The 19,999-nt window shown below is 42.6% G+C and overlaps 2 long non-coding RNA genes across 2 annotated transcripts in view; one reads left to right on the top strand and one right to left on the bottom strand.

Moving 5' to 3' along the window:
* Positions 1-19,999, top strand: part of LOC110255627 — a 52,417-nt gene that overhangs the window by 26,652 nt on the left and 5,766 nt on the right. The window lies entirely within an intron of this gene.
* LOC106507893 lies at positions 5,067-19,461 on the bottom strand. The gene is made up of 3 exons (XR_001304255.2): positions 19,167-19,461; positions 5,944-6,168; positions 5,067-5,308 (listed from the first exon to the last, which is right to left on the bottom strand). It is a non-coding gene; the product is annotated as an uncharacterized LOC106507893 (long non-coding RNA).

The following is a 19,999-nucleotide window of genomic DNA, read 5'->3' as shown; positions in this document are numbered from 1 at the left end:
AGGCCCACTTGGCTGAGCATTTATGATCACAGGGCACGACAAGAGGACCCCAGCTACTGCAGAGGGGGCTTCCCACGCAGAGACTGTGACGTCTTGAGTCAAGCAGTTAACTTGGCAAAGCCCTCGCTACTTGAAAAACTAGCAACATCTCTGAAGAGCAGATGGAATTTCCGAGTAATACATCTGGGAAAGCTGTAAGCACAGGAATACATCTGTTTCCATTGTTATAGAAGATAAACAGGACCAGACTCAAGACACTGTGGGAAAAAGAACAGTTCTTCCTTGCTTACTGTTTACTGCTTTTCTGGAGGGAGAAATAAGCATGGACGTGTCACACGTGAGGACAACATCGGTATACAGGACAGTCATCTCCGATATGTCCTGGGAGGAGGTAAAAACAAGGCTGCCTCGACATGGCAGAAGAATGCTCAGCTGATTATCTATTTATTTATTCATTCATTTTTGGCCACATTATATCAAATTCAAGAACATCAGAAAATTCACATTTAACTTTGCATTTTGGCTTTTGCAGCCATTCTGTATAAAAATGTGGTGACTGTCCTTTTTGGTGTTAGTCTGGTTATGGATGAGTTTAGGACATGCTAGCTTTTCCGCAAAAAACTCTGTTGGATTGATTCACAGTAGATTTATCTAAGGCTTTCTTAGAGCAGCTGATATTTTCAACCCACGCAATGTCTTGGAAATCATTTGCTACTTGCTGTTTGAAGAAATATTTCCTTTATTTGCTTGAAAATGACTGGTCTGACTGGTTTTTTTGACTGAATAAACTGGACGTTTTGGCATGTTGAGGAAGTCAGAGGTTGCCAAACAATCTAGAAGAGCAAAATTATATTTTCCTTCTGGGGTAAAATTATGACTTTTTACCAATTTACCAATTTAAAAACTTCGGTCTCCAAGTGACCTTTTGAGCCAGGAGCCATCTGACAAACGGAGATATTAGTTTCCATTGGACTTTTTTCAATGGTCCGGTGAGAGAGAGTGAGCCTTCCTCTCTGTTAACCCTGCAGGGTTCACACTGGCCAAGTCAAGACTGAAGACATATTCATCCTGTCTGACTGGAGAACACACACTGTATCAGTGGCTTTCGAGGTGATGGATTGGCATCTGATATGCTATTTGTTTCTCCAGACAATCCCAGCACCTACTTTCCACCCAGCATCAAATAATCAAGGATCCACAAGTTAAGGGGTGCCAATTATTCAATTGATGGATTTGTGTTAAACCCTAGGACCAGTACAGCCTAATGAATCAGCCAGTGGAAGCATGCCCCAATTAGAGACAGAGCTCCTGGCTGCCAACAAAACCACATGCTGTTCCCCTTGCTTGAGCAGCTGGGCTTTGGGCAAAGGCCTCATAAAACTCAGGGACAGCTAGAACTGTGAGCAGTGTGTGCTCGAAGGCTCTTATGATGTTACCTCCCCCTCCTTAAACTCTGTTCAGCGTTTGTGACCCCCTGCTTGTCCTGGCCACAGATTCAGAAGAGATGAAAGCCAGTGGGCTTTTCACCAGCAGGGTAAATAAATGAGGACTCAACTTAGAGAAGGGCCGCCCTCTCTTCTGCTTTCTGCACCACTGCTGGGCATTCATCAGTAAATTGAAAGGGAGTATGAATGACACAGAAAATAGGATGACCCGTCTCGGCCAACAGGGCTACCTTTCAATGAGTGGAAAGGTTTGTACGCAAGATGCCACAAGAGGGGAAACACTTCTCGAATAGACCCAAATGATCTGTCCTATGGCGCTGAACCTTTTAAAAATATACATCCATATATTTACTTATTTGTGGGGAATGCTAAAACCACAAAGTTCCTGTTTGCTCTGTTTCTTAGGGATAAAGTTATTCTGTGGTCAGCGATACCTAAGACCATCAGGCACGCACACTGCAGATCTGAAGAAGGTCTATTTACTCGCGCTTCCAGGAAAAATATTGACAAGGCAGTAAAAATACTTTCCTTGATTACTCAACCTCGTATTTTAAACCTAAAATTACAGGAACTTTTCTCTTTTAGTCATTTATTTTTAGCTTCTCTATTTTTCCACCTTTGGGGGGGAGGGTGTTCTGGCTTACCTTTTAAAACACAGTCTATTTATACTGACTTTGCAAGTTGAGGAACCCCAAACCCTTTAAAGCATAGTCACTCTTTCCTTCTGACTAGTTTTCGGGGTACTTGGGGACAAGTGCATCTTAGCTTCTGGAGATAAATGGATAAAGGAGAGTTTATTCCAGGGCTGAAAGAAACTTCAGAAAGTCTGCTAGTGGGGGGTTTCAGGCAAGCCAGCATGTCTGTCAACCATTCCTTATGTCCCTCCCTTTGACCCAAGGTCAGGCATAGTTACAAATATAAGAGGGTGGAGTTAAATCTGACTCCATCAATATCAACACACAAAGGGATTCCACTTGACTCCATCATGGTGCTCCAGAAACAAGGGGTCCAGACTAGTCTGTCTCCCCTGACCCCTTGCTGCAATATTCCCAACCCCATTGTCTCTATATCTTACCCTGTTCCATTTTCATTCACTGCACTACCCGGAATTGTACCATGTATTTGTTTGATTATTGATGTATTATCCGTGTTCACCAGATTTTAAACTACAGGAGGGTGAAGGGCTTCTCATTGCATCCCCTCCATGTGGAGAGGGCTGGGGACAGATGCTTTGCTGTAAAGGTTCAAGAATACTTTTATTCTTCAAAGGATAAGTCTGAGTTTTTCAGGTGATTTGCATTAAAAAAAAAAAAACTCACCTAGTTTTTCATTCATAACCATCAATGCTGTCTCTCTCTCATGTCCCATTGACAGAGATTCATCTTTTCTCCCAAGATCTAAAAGGTCCATGGACTTGTCAGAGTTTGAGAAAACCACGCATAGAAACTCTGTCAATAATGCCGAGTTCTGCCTTTGAATCCTTACTGAAAATACCCAGATCATTTTCAGAGTGAATGAATGAATTTGCCTATTTTGGAAGCTTTGGCTGAGTATTCTAAAGGGTTAAATTCTGTTTTTGTTTTTGTTTTTTTTTTTTAGCACTTTTACCCGGGTCCCCTGTGGTACTACTGCTGCTTCAACTTGTCAGTGTGTATTTGATGTATCATTGCATTTGCTTATTTTATGCTCCACCATAAAAATATGTATACTTCTGAGGGAGTGCCGTCTAGAACATACAGAGGACTTTGACAAAGATAAAAGATCAGTTGGGTCATCTGGTGATGAAACACAACTGCTCGGTCCTGGACTGAATAACTGATGCTCAGCAGAGAAAGACATTTGTTGGATTAGGAGGGAAAGGGTTGTTACCTAGCACTGGGAGCCCCAAAGAAATGCTTTCCTAATAAAATATGTCCATGCGTCTTTCACTATTGGAGACATAGGCACGTTGTGGATTAGTCATCTGAAAGTTTTATGCCCCAAATCACAGGATTTTAAGTCTGCACGAGGCCAGGGAGGCTGGCCTGTTTTCTTCCTATTTGGCAGTGTACTGCTGGGCCATCCCCCTCACCGATAATTGACTAAGCTTGGAGAATGCTAAGCCTGGGCAACTTACTTAGAAACGTAAATCCCTGGAAGCAAGAATTAAATGCAAGCATAGAGTTCATTCCCATGATAGAGAGATGTCTGTGTGGTTACTGTTATTGGGGATATCTGTCCAGCTACTCTGATGTGTAGTAAACATGATAAAGAGATGACAATTCTTAGATAAGCATGAGGGATATTTGTTGAGCATTTACTATGTGACACAGGCACAAAATGCATTCAAAATGCTCCAAAGCCCTTTCTTACTTCTCATAATATCTGAGATAGATACTCTCATCATATCCATTTAAAACAGGGGGAACAGGGAGTTCCCCATTGTGGCTTAGTGGGTTAGGAACCCAACTCATGTGGGTGAGGATATGTGCTCGATCCCTGGCCTCATTCAGTGGGTTAAGGATACAGTGTTTCCACAAGCTGCAGAGTAGGTTGAGGATGCATTTTGGATCTGGCGTTACCATGGCTGTGGCTGTGGCTGGCAGCTTGCAGCTCCGATTTGACCTTCCGTAAGCCAGGGGTGTGGCCCTAAAAAGACAACACACACACACACACACACACACACACACACACACACACACAAACCCAAAACAAAAAAACCAACAACAAACCAGCAAATGGGGGAACAAAGATGCAAAGAAGTTAATTTCTCTGTGGTCACCAGGACTTGAACCCAAAGGGCTTTTTTCAGAGCCCACTGAAGGACGTTTCCAGTCCTGACAGTGACTGAGCGATGTTTGTACAGCCTGCGAAGTATCTTCCCCAAGTGAGTCATTCTCATTCAGCTTCGAAGATTTGGCCGCTTCTCTATTTTCGATTCCACAAATATTGTAATTTCCACGAGAAACCTCAGAGGTCCCATTTCTGGCTCAGGAGAGGGTTAACACACACTCCACCCAAGAGTCGCCGGTACTGGGCTCCATTCATTTTCCAAAATGTAGCCTGTTCCGTTGATTAGTCTGCTCCACGTCATTAAAGCAAAGCAGACCTGCACCCGGACAGTTAGCGGGACCCCAGCCGTGTGGTGTTGCAGTGACCCTGACCACACTTGCCCCTCAAGCTCTAGGTCTTGATCAATTCCTAGAACCCGAAGCTCTGGCATAGTGGTCTCTGACAAAAACAAATGAGGCTGTTTTGGTGGCTTACTTACAAGAAATCAAGGGCTCTCTTCTGATCTTTCTCTCTCTCTCTCTCTTTTTTAAGGGCCACACCTACAGCATAAGGAAGTTCCCAGGCTAGGGGTTGAATCAGATCTATAGCTGCCAGCCTACACCACAGCCACAGCCACAGCCACACAGGATCCAAGCCTCATCTACGACCTACACCACAGCTCACAGCAGCACGTGATCCTTAACCCACTGAGCAGAGCCAGGGATCAAACTCACATTTTCATGGATGCCAGTCAGGTTCATTACCGCTGAGCCACGACCAGAACTCGGTGATACGTCTCTTGATATCCATGTACCAAGTTTTTTTTTTTTTTTTTTTTCCACACAGTTTCCAGGAGAAAATGAGTGGGGCTTTTAAAGTAGACACATTTATTTGCCAGGCAGAGAAAAGCTGCACACATCCTAGGACGTAAGGAATGCTGGGATGGGACCTCGGCCCCGGTGCTCCCTCATGCCTCTGCCTGGTTGCATGAGAGCTTCATGCCTATGGGATCACTGGCTTCTGCTTTGAGAATCCGCATGCAGACATCTCTTGAAGAGGTAACCCAGGAAGCTGCTGTCAGTCGTGAACACTATTTCGTGATTCAGTTGATCCTGGAAGAAACAGGTCATTGGATCAGTAAGATTTCATCAGGGGAGAGAGGGGGAGAGAAAAGGGACCTCAGAGGAACCGAGCCGATGGAAAAGACCTGGTAGATTTGGCCACTGGAGACCCTGGTGGTGCTGAGGAGGGCATCTCACACTTGCTGGAAAGGAGTCTTCAGACCCTGGCTTTGGAGCCCTCCCACTGGGCTTCCACCCTCCTCAGCATAAGCCTATCTGAGTTATGACTTTTAACAAGTGCCCGTAGGAAGCCGGACCTGAAATTCTGTTAAATTCAAAGCAAAGCTGGGCCTGAAACTTTATTTAATTTAAAGTGACAGGTGGGGGTGGATGGGGGGTTTGCAGTTGGCATATGCACACTGAGGTATATGGAATGATTGGCCAGTGGGGATCTGCTGTAGAGTACAGAGAACTCTACCCAATATTCTGTGAAAATTTATGTGGAAAAAAAATATGGAAGAGAATGAATGTGTATATATGTATTACTGAATCACTTATGTTCATTAGGCTGAATGCGAAAAACCACAAGCCAAAGAGGGCATAGTATATCATTGCATTTTATGAAATTCTAGAAAAGGCAAAAACTGTCTTATAGTGCTGGAAACTATGTGAACATAAGACTCAACTGTGTTGTTGCATCAATCTGCATTTCTTTTGAGAAAGGGTTCTTTTTTTTTTTCTCTCTCTCTCTCTTTTTTTTTTTTTTCCATTGCATAGAGCAGGAAACTCCAACTTGAAGAGTTGAGTGATTTTTTCCTGAAGGTCTCAGCTTCCAAGTAGCCCATCCAGGACTTCACATAAGATCTTCAGCATCTGAGATTACTTCTCATGATGTTGCTCGTGGTGCTGAACTGAAAGGAAGAGAAAACACTCACTGCACGTGGGTAGATATTAAACAGGAAGAAGGCACTGCAGGCACAAGGAAGAATATATTCTGATACTTGATATGAGGGTGATTCTTTGACTTAGCACTGGCATCTGATACAGCCAAGCCAGTCCGAATTCTTTCTCTGGGTTTTCCAACTGGGAATAAGGAAAAGGGTAAAACCTTTTCTGTTGTTAAAAGCTGCAGCATGTGAAGCCTAGGACTGGCCAGGGGCTGTATTTCCCTGCAATTTGGAACAAATGTGGACTAAAAGAGAGGGACGCCAACTTACGGGGGGAAAAAAAAAATGAAAGCTTAAAAAACAAAATGAAAGAAAATCCCAGCTGTTTTGAAACTTTGGCTCCATTTTTTTCTTTTTTGGGCCACACCTGCATCATACAGAGGTGCCTAAGCTGGGGGGCGCATCAGAGCTAGTTGCCGGCCTACATCACAGCCACAGCAATGCCAGATCTGAGTCCTGTCTACGACCTACCTTGCAGCTCATGCAACGCCGGATCCTGAACCCACTGAGCAGGGCTAGGGATTGAACCTGTGTTCCTCATGGGTACTAGTTGGTTTCCTTTGCAGCTGAGCCACAACAGGAATTCCTTCATTTGTTTTTGAGGGGCTAACAGCATCTGTATCATTCCAATGAATTGGTTACTTAACCCTTCATTTGATAACCTGAGATGTTTCAGTATCAACCAGTAAATTCCCTCTAAATGAATTTGAGTTAGGTTTCTGTCACTTGCAATCAGAAGAACCTTGCCTAACACATGGTGCTTAAAAGGATTTAAGTGCAACATTAATTGCATAATGTTGCCACATCTTGTAAAAAAAAAAAAAAGTACTAATATTCATAGTAACTCTAGTTAAATATACTGCACAAGTATTGTGCCAAGAAGAATGACAGCGCTGTATTTACCTTTTCAGACAGTCTTTGTTTCCATTTGGCATATACAGAGGTTGAAATATTAACAGTGGATCTCAGGAGAGAAACCCAGCTTTGTAAGGTCTTTGGGTGATAAAATATATTATATAAATAATCTGTGTTCAAGATCAGCACATTCTATACATTTTTTTGCCTGCTGGGAGTTACTCATTTTTATGGAATACGACCTGGCCCACTGTAATAAATGTGAGCAAAACTGCCAGGGGATCCCTTTTTTCTCATTTTCGTATCATATGCAGGTAGTGAATAATGTCTTGTGTATTTGAGGATCCCACTTTCAGAAGCAGAACACTTGCACATGGGAAAGACCGGAGCGGGTAAATCTCCTTTTAAGAAGAAAACAGGCCAACAGCAAAAAGAAGTCCTTCTGAACTCCTGCAAAGACATCCTCCCTTTTTTTGAGGACCAGTTCCCAAGAATGCTATCAGCACCCCAACCCCCGCACCCCCAAGAGCACTCAAGGAGCAGTAGAAATTAGCACTTGGTTAAAGTTTCTCTTGGCCTGGCTTTGTTACTCTGACTCTTCTTCCTGCTTTTGGTTTCTCCTTTGTCTGCTTTTTCCTCTGTTACTGTTTCCCTTCCTTCCCATTTCCCCGGGGGCTTAATTGAGGGTAGCGCCAAGTGCCCCTTCCTCCTCCTTTGCGCCTCTGTGAATTGGAGAGGGCCTGACCTCAAGGCCGTCCCCATGCAGGGGGTGGGTTCCGTAGTTTCCACTTTGAACTTCATGCTTCAGCGTATCCGGATGCTCAGAGGAAGAATGTACGAGAAACAGGGGATAATTGAATTACAGATTTCTGTTGTGTTCGGGATGTTAGCTCTTGCACACATGTAGCAATTCTGGATTGCTTAAGAGGTCCCTGGTGTGTTTTTGGCAAATGGAGACCTTTACATGTGCCCGGCTCAGGTCCAAGGGACATGCATGGTGCTGGGTTTACTTAACTACTCATCTGCCTGCATTTTCTTCCAATTCCTTAGAAAGGCAATTGAAAAGGAGAAGAGAGAAAGAAAAGGGGTGTAGACCTCGATGACCAAAAGAATTCCTTTTAGATAAATCCCGAGACGAGCTTCAAGATTAAAAAGCTAAGACATTCCTCAATGGAATACTTGCAGGAAATAAGATCCTCATCCAGGCAGCTTTCTTTAAAAAACAAAACAAAAAGGACTGACACATGGACATGTGTGTGTGTGTTCACGTGTGTGTATGTTTGATTTCATATTGTGAGCTGAATAGTGACCTTTAATGACTTTCAGATTTGCTTAGCATGAGGGACAGATGAAAAATTATCTAGGAGAGAGGCTGCCCTCATTAGCGATATACATTGGTCTCATTTAGGAAGCATCTGTGAGGTATAAAGAATGAAAAAATAAAACTGACAGGAAAAAAATTAAAAATTCTTCTTTCTTTAGAGCATATTTTAAAGGTACAAATAGAAAATGTCATGCTTAGTATTAATTACGAACAGCCAGGGCGCGAATTTGGAGTTCCAAACTGAGAGAAGAAAGAGGGGGGAAGAGAACGCAACTTGAAGCCACACGGATCTGCATCCTGGGGGAGCCAAGCCCCTTCTTTCTCTCCAGTGGGAACCCTGTCTGCCTTCAGTCCTCTGGGGTCCCCAGAGGACAGGTGCACAGCCCCCCACCCTGGTGCTGGAAAGCATTATGTCCACCTAGGGCTCGCTGCTCCTGGTGCTCTCTAAGAGGAGTGGTCCCCTCTCTCTCCTAGTATCAAGTACAGCAGCTGGCACGTCCAACTCTAAATAAGAAAGGATCAGGAATAGTAATGGGATTTGCTGTTAAATGAGGAGGAGATGATGGGATGAACAGCCCTCCGAAGCTGAGAAAGGGGCCTTTCTTGTTCTCTCCTCTGATTTAAAGATAGTGTTGCAACCACCAGACCCATGGTCAGGGTACAGTCTTAGAAGAGGATAGAATGTTTCAAAGCTGGATAGTCCACGGAAGGTTTGAAGGAGAAGAGGAAAATGAAGGTAGGGGATGCTTGAGTGTCATCTGGTTTAAGTGGTATTTTTTCCCAAACACCTCGCTGACTGACACTGAAGAAATGCGGGTGTTTTGGGGGAAGGGCTCAAGTGTGAGACATAATTTTGATTGTGAAGCCCTTCAAGGATGGATGGTGCTAAGTGGATTGTGAACTGTCCAGATATTGGCTTTCAGCATCTGCAGATCAAGGGAAAGAAAGTGCCATTGCATTACAGAAAAAAATGGTAGAAGAGGAGAAAAGAAAGCATGAAGCCAAAAAGAAGTTCAACAAAGGAGCTGAATAAAGACCCATCAAAATCTGCCGATGTTGCGAGCCCTCTCTGCTATCATTCATATTGTGACTATGATAAAATGTTTCTTTGTTTCATATAAATTCTTTTTTTCTAATCTTTCCTAGGATACTGATGACTCCATAAGGGTGGGGCCATGCGCTGTATGCCTCTTGTATTCTGTTATGGCATTGCTCTCAACCTGATGCCAGGAGCAAAACAAGGACTCCACAAACACTCATTTATGGAGGACCAGAGATGCCTAAAGGACCAAGCTGCAAAGTAGAAAAAGCTAGACACATCAGTGATGCATTTTAGAGAAACCACTGTTTCATCTTTACCCTATTTTTTCAAGGGAATTTTTCTTCAATGTAAATTTGGCTGTTACAGTTATTAAAAAGTGAGACAAAGAGGTGAAACTCATGCAACATTTTAGGGAAAATGATTCTTCAGAACCACCTTGCCCTCACACTTGCTTTGGGGGCTCTTCCTTCAGAACAAAAATCATAAGCTCAAGACACAACCAGGCACCCATAGGGTTGAGACAAAACTCTGCCAAAAGGGAGACGTCAGGCAAGGGATTCATGGGGCCTCCACTTTATTGTCACTTGATGTTTAATAAAGCCACATGGCACTGGTCTAAACTGTGCTGAGAGGAAGGGCTAGTTCAGTGTGATGTGGTTCTGAAAACACCAACTCTGACAAGTGGTAGAAAATTGTTTAATTCGCAAAAGATGACTGAAGCACCAGATCTGGGCAAATAAAGAAAGTGGACGTTGCCCCTTGACTTGATAGTTGCATGAGCCTTTCTCATCAGTCACCAGGAACTTTACGGAGCAGTCAGATTTCCTGGCGGGGGGTCAGGGGCGGGGCAGGTTTATGGGAGCCACAGAGAAAAACGGTGTTGGAGTTTTCTCTCTCTCCGTTTCTTCCCTCTACCTGTCTGTATCGTTGAACTGAGCTTGTTCTGAAGTCCACCAAGCAAAAGGCCGAGATGATCAAATGCGATATTCACATAAGATTGTGGCATTCAGCCTCACGTTGGGGAGTATACAGGGCTTCAGTGTTCCTTAAGAAATTACCTCTTGGTGTAGCAATTAGCCCCCTTCTGTGAAGGTTCAGTGTTTCCTTGGGCTTCTGCCAGTGCTAACAGCTATGGCTTAGCATTCTTTTTAATGGGCTGCGATTACTGCTGAGAGCAGGGAAACATAAAATATTCACACTTAAGCATCTTTTACACTCCTTTGAACGTTAGATTATGTTGAAAATATAACTGACTTTTCATTCTTAAACCTGATATTTGCTTAGAATTCCACAGGACCCATGAAAACGTTTCAGTAAGTGGTTTCTGTTGATTTATTAACCCCCAGGAAAGCTTCATGGAAATCCCTTGCTGCCAAATATTGAATATGTTTTATGCACCCTTACAAAAGTCTTGTTTACCAGTTTGATGGCTTTCCCACCTTTTAGAGAAGAGAGATGATTTGGCGCATGACCTAACATGAGTCCCATTTTTCTCTTCTGTGCCATCTGTTGGGGAAAGAGAGGGCAGAAACTTCAAACCATCTGTCTGTGATGTGCAGTAAGGTTGCATTGGTCTCTTCTTAAAAACCTATTCACAGAGTTCCCATCGTGGCTCAGTGGTTAACGAATCTGACTAGGAACCATGAGGTTGCGGGTTTGATCCCTGACCTTGCTCAGTGGGTTAAAGATCCGGCATTGCCGTGAGCTGTGATGTAGGTTGCAGATGTGGCTCAGATCCCGTGTTGCTGTGGCTGTGGCGTAGGCCAGTGACTACAGCTCCAATTCGACCCCTAGCCTGGAAACCTCCATATGTCACGGGAACGGCCCAAGAAATGGCAAAAAGACAAAAAAAAAAAAAAAAAAAAAAAAAATTCACTATTATCTTTGCTTAAATTACTTTGCATTTTTTTGGTATTATCTGTTGATGGGATGTTCTAATGAGAAAAATGATGTGGAAATATTGGTAATAGGTACCTTACCAATATTAGCCTCTGTTCTCTCTACAGTAGATATATATATATGTGGAATGCAATATATATGTATATATGCACCACACATCCTGTATACACACTATATATGTGTAGATTTACATTCATATACTACATATATCTTGTACAGCATATATGCTATGTATACTTCATATACCATCTATATTATATACAGCATACATGCTATGTATACTTTATATACTGTACATACATAGGATATACACAGTGCATATATATACACTACATGTCATGTATAATATATGCACTGCGTATGTACTCTACAGAGAATAGGGAAAAATAACTAATGTACATATGTGTATAAAATATATGTACATATCCTGTGTATACACACACACCATGTATACATAGATGCATATATATGTGTACATATATGTGTGGTCATTTTGGTGCCTGCTTTATGGAGTAATAGAGCTATAAATTGATTTTAAGAAGTTATATGAACACATTCCATGATTTCAGATGATTAAAAGGCTAAATCTGTTAAGGCTAATCTGTTTTCTTCTTTCTTACCTCTAGAGACGGCTCTCAGATAGACTTTTAATTATGCAAGTAACCTAAGCCCTCTTAACCATGGAAGCATTTTCCTCACCATTAAATAAATAGCAGTACTAACTAACCACATGATAATTTCTCATAAGTGAAATATGTTTAGCTTTCTAACATTCATTTTTTCTGTTTCAATTTGTTTCCTAATCTTTGTATTTCTCCAACAGGACTTACAGCATTAAACACGTATAGATTGATTGATACTGAGTTTTACTCGGTTCTTATTATTTTATGTGCTAATATCACCTCTGGAGTACGTTCCAATGTTTAGTTAATCTGACAGCTAAAAAGTCTTCCTTATGAATTACTGGATTATTTTCTCATTTAGCATAAATCCTTTTCTTCTTACCATTTATTACATTTGCAAGTAAGAACAAAAATCATGTTGACCTCTTCCCTTTTTAATCATAAGATTTAGATATAACTTAAATTCAAATGCATCTTTTTCTGTTGTGTGCAAGTGTAGCATCTTTTAGAATTTCCTCAATGAAATGGAATGATTTCAGCCCTCTAACACAGAGATTGGCAAACTGTGGACCACAGTTCAGGTCCACCACTGCTTGTTTTTGTAAATAAAGTTTTATTGGAAACAATCACATTCATTCATTTATATATTATCTATGGCTGCTTTTGTACTTCAAAAGCAGAGCTGAGTAATTGTGACAAATTCCATGACCCACAAAGCCAAAAATAGTTACTAAATAGCCTTTACCAAAAAAGCTTGCCAACTCCTGCAGGTAGATGGACATTTAGCACTATTAATTATGCTGCTATGGAAACAAGCATTCACATAGTATTGTTAGCTGTATAAATGTTATCACATCTAATCATGGAAAAATTTCCATATGCATTTGAGTATTCCATAGCAAACGTGTTTATATTTCATTGCCTGTTTTCAAGATAAATATCTGCAGACCTGGAATCGGCCAACCTCTCCTTGACTCCAGAGTTCTTTTGTCTTTTCTTTGGGTTACAGAAATATCACAGTTTACATGATGATTAAAAACATGGTTCTTGGGGGAGGGGGGGGTGGCTCATAAGTCATGATTCAAAGCAAAGTGTGTCACCTGCTAGGTACCCAGGGAAGAATGTCTGATCTTGAGTGTGTCACTTGAACATCTTATTTCTTCATTTAGAAAATAAAAGTAATGAGGATATTCATCTCATGTGTTTAATGTGAGGATTAAGTAAAAAATGTTATAGTGGATTCAGAGATTACACCAGAGCACATGATGTATGCCCCATGGTGGTTTTTTTGGTGAAGTAAATGTGCAATAAAAGTAAATGTACAATAGCAATAATAATTTGATCATGTAGTAGATTATATTTTATATGGGACATATAGCCCTTAGTCTTGTTCCCAAATCCCTGACTCTGATCACTTCTTTGACTCGTAATGAAGCTTAGCAGTTCATTCTGAACCATAACGATATGATGTGAGGCAAAGCAGAACTCCAGGTTTATTTATGTTTCTTAATTAGCCTCCCTCATTGAGCCCCTCTGTCTCCAAGCACAATTAAATTGTTATGTATTTCTCTAACACACCAAACATTTCTCAGTCCCAAAGCACCCTAGAATCTCAAACTGATGAAATGATTAAGGGCCATGAAAATCCCAGAGGTGCTGATGGTGGTATATAAACCTCAGGGCTTATCAAGAACGCTCACATTCACGTTGCCCCAGGGGCAATCCAGGGCACTGATCCTTGGCACTCTGCTCAAACACTGTCAGGCAGACTCTTATCCCTGCAGCAGTTTTTGTTGTTTTTACTTACACTGGGCATTTTTATCTCTTACACAAGCTTGCCTTCGTATCTCAACTTTTACCATTAGAAAGTCATTTATGCAAGGAGTCTCTTTCCACTCTCTACACAATAGTCAAGTAACTCATTTTTTGGAGCAAAACTTTCTCCCCAGTGAAAAATAATTTCTCCTTCCTTTGAAGTCTGCCTTTGGCTCGCTACAGATCCATAGCCTGTGTCACATATTACCTTATAGTTATTTGCATAGTAATCTGAATTGCTTGTCCACCCTCTCCCCATACCTGTCAAGAGACCTGGGTGCATCATCCTCTCTATGCCCCAGAGTGCACCTGCACACAGGCACTTCTCAGGACTGTCAGACCCTGAAAACTACTTGTTTGCTTTCCACAAGACCACGTCTCTTTAAAAATAGGGTTTATAAGAATTCTATTACCAATGAATAAAAGCTATGAGATGCTAATCAAATAGTCTTTTCTGCTGTGGAATGGATGTCTGTGTGCTCCCTCCCAAAATTTATTGTGGAAACCTTCATCCCTTTTTTTTTTTTTTTTTTTTTTTTTTTTTTGTCTTTTTGCTATTTCTTTGGGCCGCTCCCTTGGCATATGGAGGTTCCCAGGCTAGGGGTCCAATCGGAGCTGTAGTCACTGGCCTACGCCAGAGCCACAGCAACGTGGGATCTGAGCTGAGCTGCGTCTACAACCTACACCACAGCTCATGGCAACGCTGGATCGTTAACCCACTGAGCAAGGGCAGGGACCGAACCCGCAACCTCATGGTTCCTAGTCGGATTCGTTAACTCCCTTCATTCTTATTGTGATGGTATTTGGAGGTGGGGCTTCGGGTAGGGAATTGTTAAGTCGTGGGGCCTCATGATGGGATTAACGTCCTTATAAAAGAGGAAGGGACAAGATCTTTCTTTTCCTACTCAGTGAGCATATAGCAAGAAGCCATCCATTTGCAAATCGGGAAGAAGACTCTTATCAGGAAGCGAATCTGCTGAGGCCTTGATGCTAGACCTCCCAGTGTCCAAAACTATGGGAAATAAATGCCTTTTGTTATAGCAGCTAGAACTGGCTAAGAGGCTCTTTAACTGAATATTTACTTTTTTTAGCAGATACTGTTGGTTGACTATCTCTGTGCCCAATCCTGATCTCCTTCTCTCTTGCCTACTTCCACCTATAAAAGCTGCCCAAAATATTGCTTTGTCTTTGCGGCCTTTTTTTTTTTTTGTGCAGCTAGATGTAGCCATGTGACAGATCTGGGCAGAATGTCAAAGCAGTCTCATCTGGGACTGTTGAGAGAGCTTTTGATTTTCTAATTACGTGGACGAATGCCCCTGGTCCAGACTCTTTCCTCTTTCCGGACCTGAACATAGACCTAAGGCTTGGAGCTCACTCTTCTTTCATGTCAACGCCCCCCCCCCCTTTTTTTTTTTTGGCCATGCCCTCTGCATGCAGACATTCCCAGGCCAGGGATCGAACCTATGCCACAACTCTAACCAAAGCCTCCGCAGTGACAACCCCCCATGCCTCTGTGTGGAGGATGGTGAATGGACAGAAAGAGCCTGGGTCCTTAATGACATTGCCAAGCTACTGAACCTACTTCTGTAACCAGTTACCCCAGACTTCATGTTATACTGGGCAGTGAACCTCTTTTAATTTGTTTAGGACATTTAAGTGTATTCAGTGCTGTTTACAGCCAAATGTTTTCCTACCTGTGCAATAGATGATGACAAAATTGGCAAGAGTTTGGCTATTAGAATTAATTATAATTAAAATTAATGATTCCAACTGATGAGAATTAACATCTCAATTGCCCACATTAATTTGAATCACCCTATCCATTCACAGAATGCTGGTTTTTCCTCTCGCCTACTTGACATGCAAAGATTTTATCTGTTCGGAGTTCCTGTCATGGCTCAGCAGGTTGAGGATTGGATGTTGGCTCTGTGAGGATGTGGGTTTGACCCCTGGCTTCACTCAGTGGGTTAAGGATCTGGCATGGAAGTAAGTTGCTATGTAGATGCAGCTTGGACCTAGTGTTGTCGTGGCTGTGGTGTAGGCCACAGCTGCAAAGGCGGCTGTTAAAATAAAGAAAGAAAAAAGGTTTTGTCTGTTCAGATTCAGATTAAAAGAAAAACAACACCTTCATTGCCTTTTTTTTTTTTCTTCTACTTAGCGTGGAAGAAGGCTCATTCCTGGTTACCATAGCTCAACCAGGAGACATCAAATGGAAGAAAGGTATGATTTATATGAAAAAGAATGAAAATAAAAATCACACCCCACTTAGAGGAAGAGCCTGGGACCGAGTCAAAATAGCCCGAGATGAAAGCGTAGCAACGTTGCCCATTTTAAGCACTGCCTGGAATTCTGACTGATGGGATATTCTGGAAGAAGCCTTAAGCAAATAAGTATGCTAAGAGGAACACTGAAGTTGTTTCATGCTGCGGCTGTTTTAATCTTTGGGCATGAACTAGCAATTATTTTCATAGGGAGTGGGGGGGAAGTAACCAGGGGATTTCTGGGCCGGTAATGGGCTTCTGTGGTGTGTGCTGAGGATCGAATGTTAGACCACAAGATTACAGGACTATCCATCTCTTCTGACCAGTGCAGATTCGCATCCACATTCCAGCCCCCATGTGTCATCTTAGCTGGAGTCTTTGGAGGAGGCTTTATCTTGCAGCTCAGTCTTTGGAATAAATAGTTATCAGCCATTGTCTTAGAGGTTGAATGACTCCATGGCTTCGGGGGATGGCGGCACAGAAGATGCCGTTGGAGTCTAAGGTCTAGCTCTCTCAGGTAACTGCAAAGCCAAAACAGATTGAAAAAATAAAAAATAAAAAAAACAGAAATAAAAACAAAAACAACCCAGAGTCTCTGTGACTGAGAAGAAATGATAAAGCATCCAGGAAAGTTCAAAAATAGCGAATTCCCACGAAGCGGGGGTCTTGTCTTGTCAGTCATGCATCTTCCGATGTTCTTTGGCTGGGAACCAAAGCTGAGCTGTCCAGTCTGTCCTCTTTCGTGGGGGGCAGCTTTCTTGAAACTGAAACCACCGTGAGTAGGTTTCGTCCCAGTGCCTCGTGCCCAGAATGGTGGTAAAATTGTCCATATTGAAGAATGAAGAGGAACAAACCCCTCAAGTTCCTGGGTGAACCTCTTAATCTCTCATTACATTCTCCTTTTATTTCAGACAGAGTCTCTCTTTTTTGCCCCTAAACCCATGTATGACTTCTGTGCCACCTAATTCCTCTTTATCTTTCCATGGCAGGTACAGGATATTAAAAATAATAATGTCATTCTGAGGTTTACTGGTTTCAAAAGGAGGTTTTTCTGCAGCTCACGCATTTGGTGGGCATTTGATTGGGAGAAGATCTTTTAGGTGAAGTCCTGTGCGTATCATAATTTCCTTGCACAGCGGTGCCAGAGTAACCTTCCTGGAGTGTGATTTTTGTTGCGCCATAAATGGTTTCTCTCGTCGGTGGCGTGTCATTCCCTTCTACAGTTTGGCCAGCTCTGACTTGAACTTAGCCTGCTCTCTCCTGATTCTTCTTCTTCTTCTTGAACTAGTTACTAAGGCTCAGACAAACTTGGTGTCGGGATCAGTCTTCCAGACGTCCATGTCATTCTGCCTTTGCATTCCTTTGCTTGTCCCCCAACTTTGAGATGACCTTGTCGGCTTCCTGTGTGTCCATCTGGTTTGCACGGCACGGTGTAAAGGAGAAAATGTCATCCTGCAAGAAACCTGTGATGGTCACAGGGCAGATCTGATATCTTCCTCTCCTAAACTCCCGGTGTTCCCTTTGTACCACAATTAGTTCATTCTTCACTGACTGCCTTTGATTAAGCTCTTTGAAGACCTACCTTCATTAATTCAAGGTGCAGTTCTTGAGCGCCCTCTCTGTTTCAGTGACTGTTGTAGGGAAAGGGCATACTGCAGCCAGCCAAACAGATGTGAGCCCTAGACTCATGAAACTCCAGGGTACCCCTTTTATTAGGCTGAACTCCTTGAAGATATCTATTCCACCTTTTCATTTTATATAAGTCAGTGCTTTGAACTTGGAAAGTAATTACTAATTTGTTTTAAATAAGTAAACCCGTGGTTTCCAACACTCTCAGACACAATGCCCCCTTATAGCCAATATTTCACATGTGCTTTTTTTTTCTTTTCTTTTTAGGGCTGCATCTGGAAGTTCCCAGGCTAAGGGTTGAATCAGAGCTTCAGCTGCAGGCCTACGCCACAGCCGCAGCAATACTGGATTGGGGAGTTCCCACTGTGGCGCAGCAGAAATGAATCCAACTAGGAACCATGAGGTTGCGTGTTCGATCCCTGGCCTCGCTCAGTGGGTTAAGGATCGGGCGTTGCCATAAGCTGTGATGTAGTCGCAGACACAGCTCGGATCTGGTGTTGCTGTGGCTCTGGTGTAGGCCAGCAGCTGCAGCTCCGATTTGACCCCTAACCTGGGAACCTCCGTATTCTGTGGGTGCGGCCCTGAAAAGACAAAAGACAAAAAATATGTGTGTGTGTGTGTGTGTGTGTATTGGATTGGAGCCACACCTGCCACCTATGCCACAGCTTGTGGCAGTGCTGGCTCCTTCACCCACTGGACAAGACCAGGGATCAAACCCGCATTCTCATGGACCCTACATTGAGTGCTTAACCCATCGAGCCACAACGGGCACTCCTGTCACATGCTTTTCACTGTGCTGAAAGAAAAGTAACAAATGATATCTATCTACACACATAATTCAAAAACACTAATATAATCTATGTAAATATCACAAAAAGAACAAATAAAAGAAAAGCAATTTATGACAACATGCTTTCATTATGTAACACTTGCACAGGGCTACTTAGAAGATAGTCCAATGAGTGAGTCTGGATTCTCAATGAGTAAAAAGATAAAAAAGTCTGCCCTGTATGAAAAGCAGGAAAATGAAATAGCAGAGGTCTGAGTGACACTAAAATGAAAACCAGTGTTTGGATAGGTTGTAATGACTTCGATTCATTCGTGTATAAGGGAGAAAGAAATAACCTTAATTGAAGCTGGGATAACATGCCAAGGAAAACTGCAGAGCAAGAGAGTAGAGAACGGGGAAGTGTGACAGTCTGACAAATGAGTTAGATCTCACTTGTAAGAGGGGGGTCAAGATAATTTATACGGAACGACCTAAGGCAGAGTCGTGACAGAGTAGCACAGAAAACATATCTTCTAGCTTAAATTCCTGCCACGTGTTGGGGAATACTTTCAGTTTCTGCTATTTATTAAGACTTTGAAGGCCAAATATTTTGGCAGGTGGTAGGGAGAAGAGGAGGGATTAAGAAAAGAAAAGGGTAATACACACAGGAGGCTGTAGAAGACTGTTTTATGATCTGTTTCTTGGGGAAGTATAAGAGGAAAATCAGAATTAATAGGCAACTCACCTCTGCTTCCAGTCACGGTTGAGGAGCTAGTCCTGGAATAGCCTTCCGGCTGTCAACAGCGCATATCTGAACAAATGTGTTCTGATGTTGAATGAGAGCCAGTGCGATTCCCGAGAGATGGGAAAAAAGTAAGGCGTGTCATCTGATTGCTTTAGGTTTTGGTCTCAAGCTGGGTTCTGGACTACGGCACAGTCAAGCTGGGTTCTGAACCACAGCACAGGGAGGCACAGCCTCCAAGGAGCCCAGCCATCTTGCTGAACCTGGGCCTGAGATCAGAGCTCAAGGAGGCTGAGAGATAGAATGTGCAGGGCAGAGATCCAGACAGAAAGGAGAAGTCCAGAGAAAGTGCCAGAAATTTTGCACACAAGTCCCCTTGAATCTTGGACTGAATTCCATGAGGCTGGATAAAAGCATCTACTGGGAAAAGAGAAGTCCCCAGGAGCTATAGGGTGAGCAACTACTAGCGCCTGTGCAAGCCTGATGACTAGTTTGAATTTGGTCTAATCAGAGTGGAAGGACCTCATTAAACATGTGCAATATTTAGGAGAGGTCCCGGAAAAGCCACACCGTAGAGTAGGGCCAAACCAGTTACTTAAGGTTTGACCCAGTAAAACTGAATCTCAAGACTCCAAAGACCTAAGCTAATCCACGTGTAATTTAACTACTGCAGGAGCAAAAATTCCACACTCTTGAAAGGAAGACAGCAAAACAAAGAACATTGACATTATAACATTCACATCATTCCAAATAAAATCAAAGTGTACTCAACGTGAAAAAGCAGATTCCCAGTTTCCCTCTTGATCATCTGAAAGGTCTAATAAATGTGTAATTTG

The sequence above is a fragment of the Sus scrofa genome, chromosome 10, assembly GCF_000003025.6.
Source record: "Sus scrofa isolate TJ Tabasco breed Duroc chromosome 10, Sscrofa11.1, whole genome shotgun sequence".
Classification (NCBI taxonomy): Eukaryota; Metazoa; Chordata; class Mammalia; order Artiodactyla; family Suidae; genus Sus; species Sus scrofa.
Note: the sequence above shows the minus strand (reverse complement) of the source record. Positions and strands in the feature narration are given on the sequence as shown.